At 37.5% G+C, this 14,173-nt stretch overlaps 1 pseudogene; it reads right to left on the bottom strand.

The window, feature by feature from the left end:
* Positions 1-14,173, bottom strand: part of LOC149160971 (uncharacterized) — a 106,345-nt pseudogene that overhangs the window by 23,108 nt on the left and 69,064 nt on the right.

Raw genomic sequence — 14,173 nt, 5'->3', positions numbered from 1 at the left:
AAACGATTAACCTGGGTAAGCTGAGACATCATCCCCTGATGCAACATTCGTGCCCAGTTAAAGAATGCCCCTGTCTTTAGCCGCTGCAAAATTGATATATGCGGCCCTGAGCACCAATTGGGGGACGCCAATCCCACTAGTCTGAAAATCATAACCAACACTACTCACTCTCCTAGATCCTCCACCATTGCAATCCTCACGTAGCCATTCGAAATAGGGTTAGCACCGTAGTTCCCATCAACCCAAACCCTCATGCCAACATCCCCTTCTGGAAGTGGATAAGGAAGCACCTCCCCTTGCAGCATCAACCCGGTAATGAAATATATATCGGTCTGCACCAATATCAAGAGGTTTTTATGGCAGATAATCATAACATGGCGATCCACATCCCGACAACTAAACAGATATCGTAGGAACCTATCGTGTGACCTCATCAATGGGTTCTGAAGAAACTTCAACAACCCCCACTGCACTATCTGATGCCTCGCTCCAGAATCCTTCGACACAACATTTCGAAGAAGTACCCAATCTCGCTCTCTCCAGATCATCCTGCCACCCATGATGCCACAAATCAGAAAATAGAACCCCTTAGGTCCTCAAAAAATCAAAATGGGGGCAAAAAACCATTCCCCCCCCCGGCCGCGTGCCTGTCTCCTAAACAGATGCACACTACGCGTGTTTGTTATCCAAAACAACGCACAATGCATGCATCTGTATCTCATACAAGCATGCGTACGACGCATTTTTTTTTGGGAAATACATGACGAGCCCCGAAATGGTTTGTCCCAAAACCCAAAACTCAGATGCACGCAATGCACGTCTGAGTATTTCTTTCATGCAGAGTCTTCACACTCCAATTTTGCACGAAGACTGTGTGGCTCAAGAAGAGTTTCCCTCACGGTCACCTAGGTTGACCTTAAAGAGGCCATATAAGGGACCCCTATATGACCTACCTAACCCAAAAAACACAAAATAATAGAGGTTAGGGCTCAAGCTCTTACTTGTCTCTATCTGCGCAAATTCTGGGTGCACACACTGACCACAACGGCATGAAACGCTCTAGGAAAGCTCATTGACCTCCATAGCTCAGTAATGAAAATGATTGATATTTGGGCCCCATGGCCCTATCTCTCACCTTTTTTTCCATCTCTTGGGCTATATTATATAAGCCTAGGATCTCTGTTGACAAAACCGAAAGAGACACGAAGATTAGTCCCACAACATCTTCATCATGAAACCCTCCGTTCCGGTAAATGCAAAGAAAGAAGAAGAATTTTTTTGGCCTATCGCACATGTCAGGTACTTTTCCAGCTCTCTAAGTCCATAACATTCATTGCATATGTATGTCTTGAATGATTATTTCACTCTGGGTTTTGGTTGTATCCATTGCACGAACATCACACATGGTTAGCTTCAACCAACACCTCGACAAGTGAAAAGAGAGCAAGTATCATTCTCCACTCAGCATGATAGGCTTCCCCATAAAAATCTTTGCATATCATTACATCATTTCTCTTAAATGCACCATAAGGTCTAACATCTCGGCCATGTTTATCACCATCTCACACTTGTACATGATAAGAATTCATGCCAGTCGATAGAAACCCTAAACCCCCATGGCTCCCTTCATCATTGTAGATCCTTCTTCACAAAAAGGAGCTATGACCACTCACTCCAGCTTGGGAACCATCTCACATGCATATATGAAATCTTAGCCTCATTATGTTGCATTCATTACACATTCACCCTGTTTCCTGGGCCCTCTCACAATACTAACGGATGCACCTTCGCGTCCTACATTTGGCCTATTGTTCATCCACATCACATAGCACATTTGTACCACTTCACCCACCCACTTGACACAAAGACCAACCAATGGGTCCCCCACCTTCAATAGATACATTACACCTTCACACAGGTTACTATCATCGTGGGGCACCCGTCTCCGTGGTTGTACATCCAAACCAACCCCTATTCTTTTGGAAAGTGTACAAAGATTTAAAAAAAAAAAATCTCCCATCCACATTTGATTTTTACAATTCACGGCCCTCACCTGCTTGCAATCTCTATCACCTTTGGTCACAACTCATCAACATATCACCCCATTTTTCACCTCCGTTAAAAATCACTTACACCCATCTTGGAAATCATACCGACTCCAGGATCATCAGAAAGAATGTTTTTTACGTCGTCATTTGCATATCAACTTCTGACCTCATAATAGCTATCTGTATTCTCGAAATATTGATAGCCTTCACTATCATGACTATCTAACCCAAGTTATTACAATCTATTCATATCTCACATTGATTTCCCGACTCACCATGTCAGGCAAATGACTCCCCTTTCCTATCGACTTCAACAAATATATTCCACGAAAGAGGTAGTACCTTGGATACTCTCTCCCTTAATAGGGATATCCTTGGGTGGCACATTGGGAACCATTATTTCCTAGTGATGTCATTGGTACCCTTGAAATTCGACATCAACTCAATCATTCATTCATGTGTGTGCATTCACGGTCAAAATGCATATCAAAGGATGCTTAAAAGTCACTTTGTACTCAAGAAATGAAGAGAACAAATTCAATCATTCATGTCAAGGTGGTGCTGTACTTAGTTATTGTTGCAATTCATTCACTTAGTCGAAGATCCCGGCATCACTAAGCACCTCATTCAACAATGCTTATATTATGATGTGGGGGAGGTACCTGTCGCCAAATACCTATGTATACCACAACACCCATTAACAAAGTGCTTCACCAAGATATGCATAGGAAAAAAATATTTCACATATTTGACCAAAAAGCGCCCCTGAGGGCGTTGACAATTTTTCATCGTCAGCTATCAGCACACTAACAACCATCACATTGACTGGAAAAAAATCAATTTTTGTCCGATTGTAATCAAGTTCTGGTTAGCCATAATAATGAGAATGGGAAATGTCCACTTTGTATAGACACACCATTATTGTAGTTTTTTCACTAGAGCATGGCTATCATTCATACTCAGTCAAGGGGTTTTTCTCTACTCATTTTCGCAACAAGCTGCCCTCTCTCTCGAAAATTTAAATCAGATTCTCCAAAGGAAATGGAAACATGATGTATTTTGGTTATACATTTTCTCCTAACCTCATACATCAGGGGGAAACTGTTAACACTAAAAAATCGTACACCTGCTAGTACAATCCAGAAGACATTAAAAGTGTCCAGCAGAATGCATTGGTGGACATTTTTCCAGCGAAATACATTATGAAGATTCAAAAATAAAAAGTTCTCATCAGATCCAAATTTTATAAAGGAAATCAATTAAGTCCGCGCATATATTTCTTTGAAATGTGTGCACGCGGCATATCCTCAAAAAGCCACGTGGTTGCAGAAAAAATGACTCAGTAGTCCGGGACCACTCTACACACTTGGAGCTGATTTTTTGATACGAGATCGGCCTAGTAAAACTGAATTCAAGTCGCCTTGGAGAAGTGCAACCCTCAATGGAATCCTCTTGTCCTACTCATGTGTCTTTATCATACGTGTACCAAGAGAGGGAAGATGTATTCAAAAAGCTCTATATAAACAGGCCATGGGAGAACCAAAATAAGAGACATTGTTATGCTGGCCAAATTGTTGTTTGAGCAAACCAACATTACATTGTTGAAAGCAAGGAAGTGAATAGCACTATCATGTTGGCCAAATTACTTCTAAGCAACCCGACATCTTAGTGAGTGAAGAGTAATCCACCCTTTGGAGAGTCTTCACACTTCTTTGAGAGAGAGGATAAACTTGCAAAGAGATTGAGGAAAAGAAACCCCATTGCTGAGGATTTTTGAGCTCCCTAGCTCAAAGAATTCTCTTCAAGTGTCTGAGATTCTAATTGTATTCAACCTCTACAACCAGCAATAAATAAAGGGATATTTTTCCATATATTGTTGATATGTTTACTCCATTTTAGCATTGTTCTTTTCATGCACCTCTTTGTTTAAGTTTATGTTTATGTATGCATTGTTTCCACTATTTACAATGTTGTGTTTATTTAAGTATGTCCATTAACAACACCAATTTTAACTGTGATCCTTTGCAGGTAACAATCCACTGCTAAGGGGGTTTTCTTTGGTACTCTTGTGCTCCAAAAACACTACAAAAATAGGTCAAACACGCATTGAGTGCTTCTAGTTTTTTCATAGAGTCATGAAGTCAATTAAGTCATTGTCATGTATGGAAGACCCTTGTGGGCATATTGTAACATGTCAAGAAAATTATTATAAGTCATTAAATGTGTTAAAGACCCTCCAAGACCTCGTCATAGTACTAAATCAAGTAGGCCTTCATAAGATGACAAGTTGGCCTAACAAGAGGAACAAGCCAACCTATTAGGGCACTCAAAGAAGACTATAAATAGAAGCACTCAGCCTCATTTAAAGGAATCAATCCAACTCACAAGAAGTTCAATCTAAAAGGAAGAAAAAGACCTAGAAGGAGTGAAGAAGAGGAGAATCCAACGAGGAGAAAAATAGAAGCTAAAAAGATTGTTTTATGGCTAATATCTCTCACACATGTGGACTGCAGCTAGGGTTTCCAAAGTGAAAATTGTATACCTTAAAAGAAGCTTAAATCTAGCATCAAAAGATCATTCTTGTAAGACAAATTCATGAGAAAAAGCATCCAAGAAAAGCAAAGGAGAAAATCCTCTGAATTGTGCCCTAAACCTCCTACACGTGTGTAATAGCAGTCATTACAGGAGGCCATAAATTGCATACTGAAATTACAGTCAAAGTTGCAGGTCCAAAATCTTGGTTAAAAGAGAAGTGGATGCTGCTATAAGGGAAATTTTGACTTGGGTTGACTTTGTGAGAAGGAAGTACTTCGAGGAGAAGTTTGACTTGGTATTGGAGGGTCCTTGGTCAAGGGTCATAGGTCTTGGAATTCTTAATTTGAAGTTATATAAGAAGAGGATTTATTATGGGTTTTCCTCTCAAGAGGAGAGGTTTTGGCCTTGGCTGATAACTATATCTTGTGTCCTCTTGTCTCATTGTTATTTATTGTTTATAGTTGTTTGATGATAATAATACTAATTATAATCAAGTGAAAGAATAAACTAATCAAGTTAAGTAAAAATACATCATAAGAAATTATCAAAGTAAGAGAAATCATCTAATATAACTGCCCCTAGGTTTATCAACATTGTGGATAGGTCAATTGTGGGCTCTAGGTCGATCTATAAGATCAAGTACAATGTAGATGGAAGTGTAGATAAGTACAAGTCTAGTTTCATGGCAAAGGGGTATGCATAGAAGGAAGGTATAGACTATGAGGATACCTTCGCCCTAGTTTCCATATATACTTCCATCTGGTCAGTGATATCTCTAACAAAAAATATAGAATGGAAAATTCACCAGATGTTTGTCAAGACAAATTTCTTGAATGAGGTGATATAGGAGGAGGTATACATCGAACAACTAGAGGGATTCAAGATGCATGACAGGGGAACACATGTGTGCAGGCTGACGAGAGTGCTATACGAGCTCAAATAGACTCCCAGGGCATGGTCTTGTCAGATTGATAGCTACTTTAAGCATATGGGATTTGTAAAGAGTGATGCAGATTCCAACCTTTACTATTTGATGGTAGAGGGTGAGCCACTCATCCTAGTGTTGAATGTGGATGACCTCTTCTTGATAGGTTCATCAAGGCTGATAGAGGACTGCAAGAGGAACCTGACAACAAAATTTGAGATGAAGGATTTGGGACTAATGCATTACTTCCTAGGCCTGTAGGTATGAAAGAGGGATGGGGGGATCATCCGTGGTCAATGGAGATATATTATAGAAATCATGAAGAGGTTCAAGATGTAGGATTGAAGACCTATCCACACCTATGATTAATAACTGGAGGAAGATAGATGCATCAAAGGACAAGGATGTGTACCTGACCTTTTATATACAACTCATCTATTCACTCATGTATCTGGTCAACACTAGTATAGACATCTGTTTCGCAGTCAATACTCTCAATCAATTTATGGTGGGGCCTAAGAGAGTGCACTGGAAAACTGTGAGAAATATATTGAGGTCCTTGTGTGGCACATTTAAGTATGGATTGAGGTATACTCGAGGTGATGGTGTCGGGATATGTGGTTATACAAATGTAAAATAGGTAGATAGTTTAGTGGACAAGAAAAGCACATCTAGGTGCTACTTCAACGTTGGATCAGGGGTTGTATCTTTGTGTGGCTAGAAGCATAAGTCTATGGCACTGAGTTTTGCAGAGGCAGAATAAAAGACATCTAGCTTGGTCGCATGTGAAGCTATTTGGATTTGGAAGCTACTAGTGAGTTAATTTGGCCAGAGGATGGAGGCAACAAATATCTATTGTAATAATCAGAGTTGCATTAAGCTATATGAGAATATAGTGTTTCATGATAGGTTGAAGAATATCAACATACGATACCACTTCATCAAATATTGTGTGCAGCATGGACCAATTCGACTGCAACATGTTCCCATAGACCAACAGGTGGCTGATATACTCATGAAGGCCTTGGGGAGAGAAAATTTTGTCTACTTCAGAGAGCAGCCGAGTACAGTGGAGAACACATTCCTCTATAAGAGGGAGTGTTAGTTTTTGGTGTTGAAGAATGTAACTAGTGTCAGTCTTCATAATTGTATTTGTCAAAAGAAAAACATTATTGAAGCATGGGTTTCATGCTCTTTCATTTATTTTCTAGGTCATAGCCTCCACTAAAGACTTCTAGGTTTTTTCAACATTCAAAAGAGTCATTGCCACATTTATTAGACCCTTCTTGGGCTTTTGAATCATGTAAAAAGAATTATTTTGGACTCAAAAGTGTCATTTGTCAGCTCCACACCAAGTCGGCTATGCCCTTATGAAGTTGACTTGGATTAGGGCTATTTGACCCAACAAAAGGAGTATATATAGGGAGGCAGCTCGACTCATTTGAAGCACACACTCAACAAGTTTGATCTAGAAGAAAGATAGGCAGAAAATAAGAGCAATGTTGAGGAGAAGGAAGAAGTTGGGAAAGACAAAAATAAAGTATTTGGACATGTCTCTCTCACACGTGAAAATTTTCTGGACTGAAGTTGAGGCTGAAATTTATGAATTAGTTGCACGTCCGAAATTTTGAAGCTAGGGGCCAAATTTATGGATTGAAGCTACATTTGAAGAGATGACACTTGGAAACTTTGGATGATATCATCTACTAGAAGGAAGGGATGAATTGGATATTGGAGGAGGTATTTTTCTAGGTCTAAAGGGTCTTGGATTGTCTCATCTTGATTTGAATCTACTAGTGGAAGAGTTGGACTAGGTTTTCCCTTAGATAGGGGTTTTCCCCTAGCTAAGTGCCTACATCTTATGTCTATTGTTCTTGTGATATTCATATACATTTAATTTGGTAATTGATTGATGAAATACAAGATAATAAAAAGTAAAATAAGCCAACATAAATAACAGGTAATTATCAATAAAAGAGGAATCAAACCCTAATACCTACATGCATTGATTTCTCAACATGGTATTAGAGCTAAGGTGAAAGAAGGACTAGTTGAAGATCACTTTTTTGGCTGTCAATTGAAGGAAGGAAAAGAAATCTTGGAATAAAATATTAGTCTCTCAATGGCAAGTTATTGAAGATGGGACCCAATCTCATGAAAATTGTAGGGAGCTTGGGTTGAAGGATAATCTACAATCTATATAGTAGAGTCAAGAGTGAAGGACTCTTGGATGCACTTATAGGTACACTTGATGATGACAACGCATGGATTATTGATAGTGGAGCCTCAAGATACATGGCAAGAGAAAGTGGAAATCTTCAAACTCTATCAAAAGGATCATCATCACATACAGTGGAGCTTGGAGACAATAACAACTATGCAGTCAAGGGCCTTGGATCTACATAATTAAGGCTAGAAAGTCGAGAAAATATACCCCTCAAAAACATACTCTATGTCCCATGTTTGAAAAAGATTTTATTTTCCATTTCTTGTTTAGAAGACAAAGGAGATATAGTTGCTTTTGTAGATGGTAAATTTTTGGTTTGGGGAAAAGATTCTAGTTTTGAAAACGCAAGGGTTATTTGGATTCGGGAAGAAATATTATATATATTTATAACTCCATCTCCTCAAGCCCTTGTTCATATGGAAATTATTCCCATCAAACTTTGGCATAGAATATATGTACACATTCACTACAGGATAATACCCTCTCTAAGTCAAATGGTGAAGGGCATCCCCAACATCAAGAAGGACCATGAAGGAGAATGTAAGGGATGTACCTTGGGAAATAATACTAAGAAACCTTTTACAAGTAGTGATACAAGATCTAAGGAGATACTAGATCTCAATCATTCTAATGTATGTGGGCCCATGTCTAATAAATATCTTGGAGGCCATCAATATTATGTGACCTTCATTGATAATCACTATAGAAAAACATGGCTCTCTATTATCAAGACAAAGGATGAAGTATTTGATCATTTCAAGGAGTTTAGATCCAAAGTTGAGACCCTAACAAAAAGAAATATAAAGACTCCGAGATCTGGAAATGGAGGTGAATACACTTCAAAAGAACTTACAAAATATTGTAAAGAAGCATGCATTAAGAGGGAGCTCATTGTTCCCTACAACCTTGAACATAATGGATTAGAAGAAGGGAAGAATAGAACCATTGAAGAATGCATAAGGAATATGATATTTGATCAAGACCTACCAAAATTTATATGGGGAGAAGAAACCATGACAACAATATACATACAAAGTATAAGTTCTCATTGAATCCTTGACAATATGACACCGAAAGAAGCATTTTCAAGGAAGAAGCCATGTGTAGACCATCTCCAATTATTTGGATGTCCTACATACATTCATGTTCCAAAAGACAAGCGAAAGAAGTTAGACTATACAAGTATAAAATGTATCTTGATTTGCTATAACCTTTCATCAAAGGCTTATATAATCTACATCAAAGAAGACAACCAAATTGAAGTTAGTAGAGATGTTATATTTGATGAAAATCATACCTATAAGAAATACAAAGATATACCAATTGATTCCGATGAAGAATATGTGCCACTATTTGGAGAAGAAGACCAACATAACACGTCACTTACAAACCTAGAGGAAGAAGGACCAAGTGAACCTATTCAACCTACAATTATTCCCAAAACGAGAAGAGGCCAAATTGGTTAAAGCCTACACTTGAAGATGCCGAAGGAAATGGAGCAACAAAAGGAAATTTCAGAGAAAGAAAAAGGCCAAAAAGATACTTAGGATATGAAACATATATGATGAATTTAATCAAAGCAGAACCAACTACCTTTTAAGAAGATGCTCATCAATAAGAATGGAAGAAGGCTATGCCATAAGAATATCAATCTATTATGAAGAATGGAGTTTGGGAAATTGTTCCGAGACCTAGTGACAAATCCATTATCAGTTCCAAATGGATTTACAAAATAAAACATACCATTTATGGAAGCATAGAAAAATACAAAGAAATATTTTTTGCAAGGGGTTTCTCTCAAAAGGAAGGAATAGATTATGACGAAACCTTTCCTCCCACTGCAAGGTATACTACTATTAGATATTTGGTTTCACTAGCTACAACTATGGGATGGAATATAAATCAAATGGATGTTAAAACAACCTTTATAAATGGAAACATTGATGGATAAGTATATATTGAACAATCAGAAGGCTTTGAGATAAATAATAGGGATACTCAAATATGCAAACTAAAGAAATATCTATATGTCTTGAAGCAAGATCCTATGGCTTGGTACACAAGAATGGATGCCTATATTTTACAAATTGGATTTGTCAAAAGTTATGCTGATGCAAACCTACATCAAGATAGTGAAGAATGAACTAGTCATTATACTTCTATATGTGGATGATTGATTTATTACAGGTGTGGATCTCATAATTCTAGAATGTAAGAAGTTGTTGGAAGATGAATTCGAAATGAAATATCTGGGACCCATGCACTATTATTTGGGCTTGGAAGTTTGGCAGAAACCCGGTGAAATATATATTGGTCAAGGAAAGTACATAATCAAGATGTTACAAAAGTTTGGTATGATGGATTCCAAGCCTATGACCATTCCCATGATCACAAATCTAAAGAAGTTGAGAAGATTTGAATCATCTCGTGGATCCTACAAGCTATCGTAAGCTAATGGGCTCTTTGATGTACTTGGTGATACCAGACCTGGCATATGATTTGTTGCAAACATTGTTAGTCAATATCATTTGGAGCCTCGTCATGACCATTGGATAGATGCCAATAATATCTTGAGATATGTACATGGAACAATTCATCACTGCTTGAAGTAGGATGGAAAGGAAGTTAAATTAACAAGTTTTACCAATTCCAATTGGGGTGGTAGTGAGACAGATGGAAGAAGCACTATCAGTGGTTGTTTTAGTTTTGGATATGCAATGATTTCATGGATGAGTAGAAAACAAGATCCTGTTTCTTTAAGTAGTGCTAAAGCTGAACATGTTGCTTCATGTGAAGTAGGAAAAGAAGAAGTTTGGTTAAGAAAACACTTGTTAGATTTGTTTGGAAAGCCACTAGATCCTACAATGATAAATTGTTATAATAAAAGTAGCATCAAGATGCTCGAAGACCCCTTATTTCATTCCAGGACGAAGCATATCAATAACAAGTATCGCTACATTAGAATTTTGGTATAGAATGGGGTTGTGAAGCTATAATATATTTCGACAGATGAGAAGATAACTGACATGTTGAAAACATATCTTCCAAGTAAAAATTTTGAATATTTCAGAAGCATGCTTAGATTGATTGATATTACATATTTAGTAGATAAGGAGATATGAAGCATCTTGTGGCAACACAATGCTTGGGAGGACATTTGTCTGACCTGTTATGATGTCTAGTTCCCGAAGTAGGGAGGGTGGCATTGGTCATGGAGCTACGACCTTTGATGCACACCTAGATCTCTCAGTTGGTGTTAGATCTAAAGCCTGATGGTATCTAGAGAGGCTAAAGCTTGGAACACACATTAGTCCCACCCGGTTAGATACCTTGGTTAGGTATGTAATCAGTGTCACTCTGTGGGTTATGACCCTTCATAGAGTATATCATTTTGAGATCTTCCATGTACCTTTGTATATATGTAATTATGAATACCTCCTTAGTTAAGAGGGAGTGTTGAAGAATGTATCTAGTTCCGGTCTTCATAATTGGATTTTTCAAAAGAAAAAATTATTGTAAAAGAAAAATATTATTGAAGCATGGGTTTCATGCTCTTTAATTTATTTTCTAGGTCATAGCCTCCATTGAAGGCTTATAGTTTTTGTTAAGAGTCAAAAGAGTCATTGTCACATTTATTAGACCCTTCTTGGGCTTTTTTATCCTGTAAGGAGGATTATTTTTGAGTCAAAAGTATTATTTATCACCTCCACACCAAGACGGCCTTCTCCTCATGAATTCAGACTAGATTAGAACTATTCGACCCAGCATAAGGAGTATATATAGAGAGGCAGCTCGAATAATTTGAAGCACACACTAAACAAGTTCAATATATAAGAAAAAGAAGAAAAAAAGAAGAGCGAAGTTGAGGAGAAGGAAGGAAGAAGTTGAGAAAGACAAAAATCAAGTTTTTAGGCATCTCTATCTCACACGTGCAAAGTTTTTGGACTGAATCTAGGGCTAAAATTTCTAAATTAGTTGCAGATCCGAAATCCTAAAGCTAGGGGTCAAACTTCCAGATTGACATTGCATTTGAAGAGCTGAACTTGGAAGCTTTAGCATAGATCATATACTATAAGGAAGGGTTGACTTGATTATTGGAGGAGGTATTTGTCTAGGCCTAAAGGGTCTTGGATTGTCCTATCTTGATTTGAATCTACTAGTGCAAGAGTTGGATTGGGTTTTCCCTTAGATAGGGGGTTTGCCTTGGCTGAGTGCCTACATCTTGTGTCTCTTGTGCTTGTGATATTCATATACATTTAATTTGGTAATTTCTTGATGAAAGACAACATAATTAAGAAGTAAAATAAGCCAACATAAATCACAAGTAATTATCAAGAAAAGGGGAATTAAACCCTAATGCCTACGTGCATTGATTTCTCAACATTTCGGGTAACAATATATAGGTGTTCTAATCTCTATGATGTCTAAGAGGCCAAGGAATGCAATATCTCCAAAACCCATAAAATATTTTGTGAGGAAAGACTTGGAGACACCTTAATTACATTAATTAGCCAATAATTAAAAATTCCCTAAGTCTAACTTAGGAAAATTGGTTAATTTAAGTGAATTAATTAAGGGAGTTTCGTTTTGCTCTAAAGACTTCTATTGACAAGGTCAAGATGATCTTAGCCATTGGTTGAGATGTGATCGTGTTCGTTGAGACTCCAATGAAATATTATAAGAGTAGGTCGAAGGGTTTGGAAAAGACATCGAATCAATTGTGAGTTGAGCAGTTCGACTACCCAGTTGCAAGTATTTAGTAAGGGCACAAATGAAGCTAGGGAAGAAGTAGATGCAAGGGTTTCAATAGAGATTTGAGAACAAGAGTCAAGAGGATATTTGCTCAGTACTTTTTATTTTTTTGGAGACAGGAAGAGGAAGCCAAATTCATCTAAAAGGAGTCTGCATCAACGAGTGCAAGTAGCCAGATTTCCCATTGTGAGTTGTCGGAGGAAAACACGTTTCAGTTTTCAGTTGCCGGATTAGTGTCCCAAAGGCAGATAAATTCGATTTCAAAGGTAGAGGGAGGTAGGACGAATTACTAGAAGGAGATTCCAGTGGTTGATCAAATTTCTGGAGGCATTTGTATGCATCTCCAGTTAGGCAGTGTGAATAGTCACGAAGTGCGAGTTGTCAAGAGAGAGGGATAGATTGAGTTGCAGAAGGAGACAATGTGTCTCCAATATATTTTTCCAATAGATGTTGATACATATTTTCCAAAAATGAAAGCATATCATTGTACTCTCAAATTACAGAATAATAATAAAACCCTCATCTGCTGCACTGGTTTTCCCTTTAGGGTTTTTGCAGGGATGTTTATCAAAAAACAATGGTGTCGTATTTTTATATATGTGTGTGCATATTTTCTGAGTTCCAGTTTTTATATTCCACAACATTTTTATTTTTGAAGATTGCGATTGTGAATTTATCGTTATTTTTCGTAAAGTAATTTACAGAAGACAAATAAACTGCAAACCCAGGAGATAAATATCCAGTTAATTGCAATCGTGGAAATTTCATAAGAAGAACTGTGAACTAATATATCATCGAAATAAGCAATAAAAATTGAATATATAAAGGGGAGAAATATATCATTCATTAATCTCTGGAACGTACTTGGTGCATTGCATACACAAATTACATAACTAGCTACTCATACAAACCTTGTTTAATTTTGAAGTAAATATTCCAAGTATCTTATTCTCTTACTCAAACCTGGTGATATCCTAACTTTAAGTCTAGCTTGGTGACGTATTTGGCTTGCTACAATTGATCCAACAAATCATCTCTCTTGGGTAGGGGGTACCTGTTCTTAAGTGCATTTTTTTTTAACATCTTGTATTCAATGCACATTTTCCAAGTCCCATCCTTCTTAGATACAATTATAATGGGTGGCCAACATGGTGAGGTACTTGGTCAAATATACACTTCTCCAACAACTCCTACAACTGATTCGTCACCTCATTTGCTTATATAGTTGATTTCTTGTACAACCCAATGCTTGGCAACAAAGAGTCCAATAATAGTTGGACCTCATGCTCCACTTCCATCCTCGGTGGTATCCCTATAGGCTCTTGGAACAAACCCATGTACGCTTATCAAAAATATTCTAGTTTTTTTTCTATTCCTTAGTACACCCCTCTAGGGATGAATTGGTTCTCATTGACTATTCTACAAATTGATTTTCTCTTAAAAACAACAAAACATACTTATTGCTAGAATTGATCAATTTCTCATCCTAATTGGCACTTACTAGCGAGATCTTTGACTTTCCCTTGTGCCTGTTGACAATGAAGGATTTTTTGTCATTGACGAGGTGGTACTAGTTGGCACTCCACATGAATATCACATCCTGCATTTACATATAGGCACTCTAAAAAAAAACTCCACATACATAAAGTGGGACTACATCCAACTCTACTTCATCAATAAATTTAG

Source organism: Pinus tabuliformis, chromosome 5_2, assembly GCF_031772625.1.
Source record: "Pinus tabuliformis cultivar Carrire ecotype Pingquan chromosome 5_2, CPIR1, whole genome shotgun sequence".
NCBI lineage: Eukaryota > Viridiplantae > Streptophyta > Pinopsida > Pinales > Pinaceae > Pinus > Pinus tabuliformis.
This window is presented reverse-complemented; position numbering and strand designations above follow the sequence as displayed.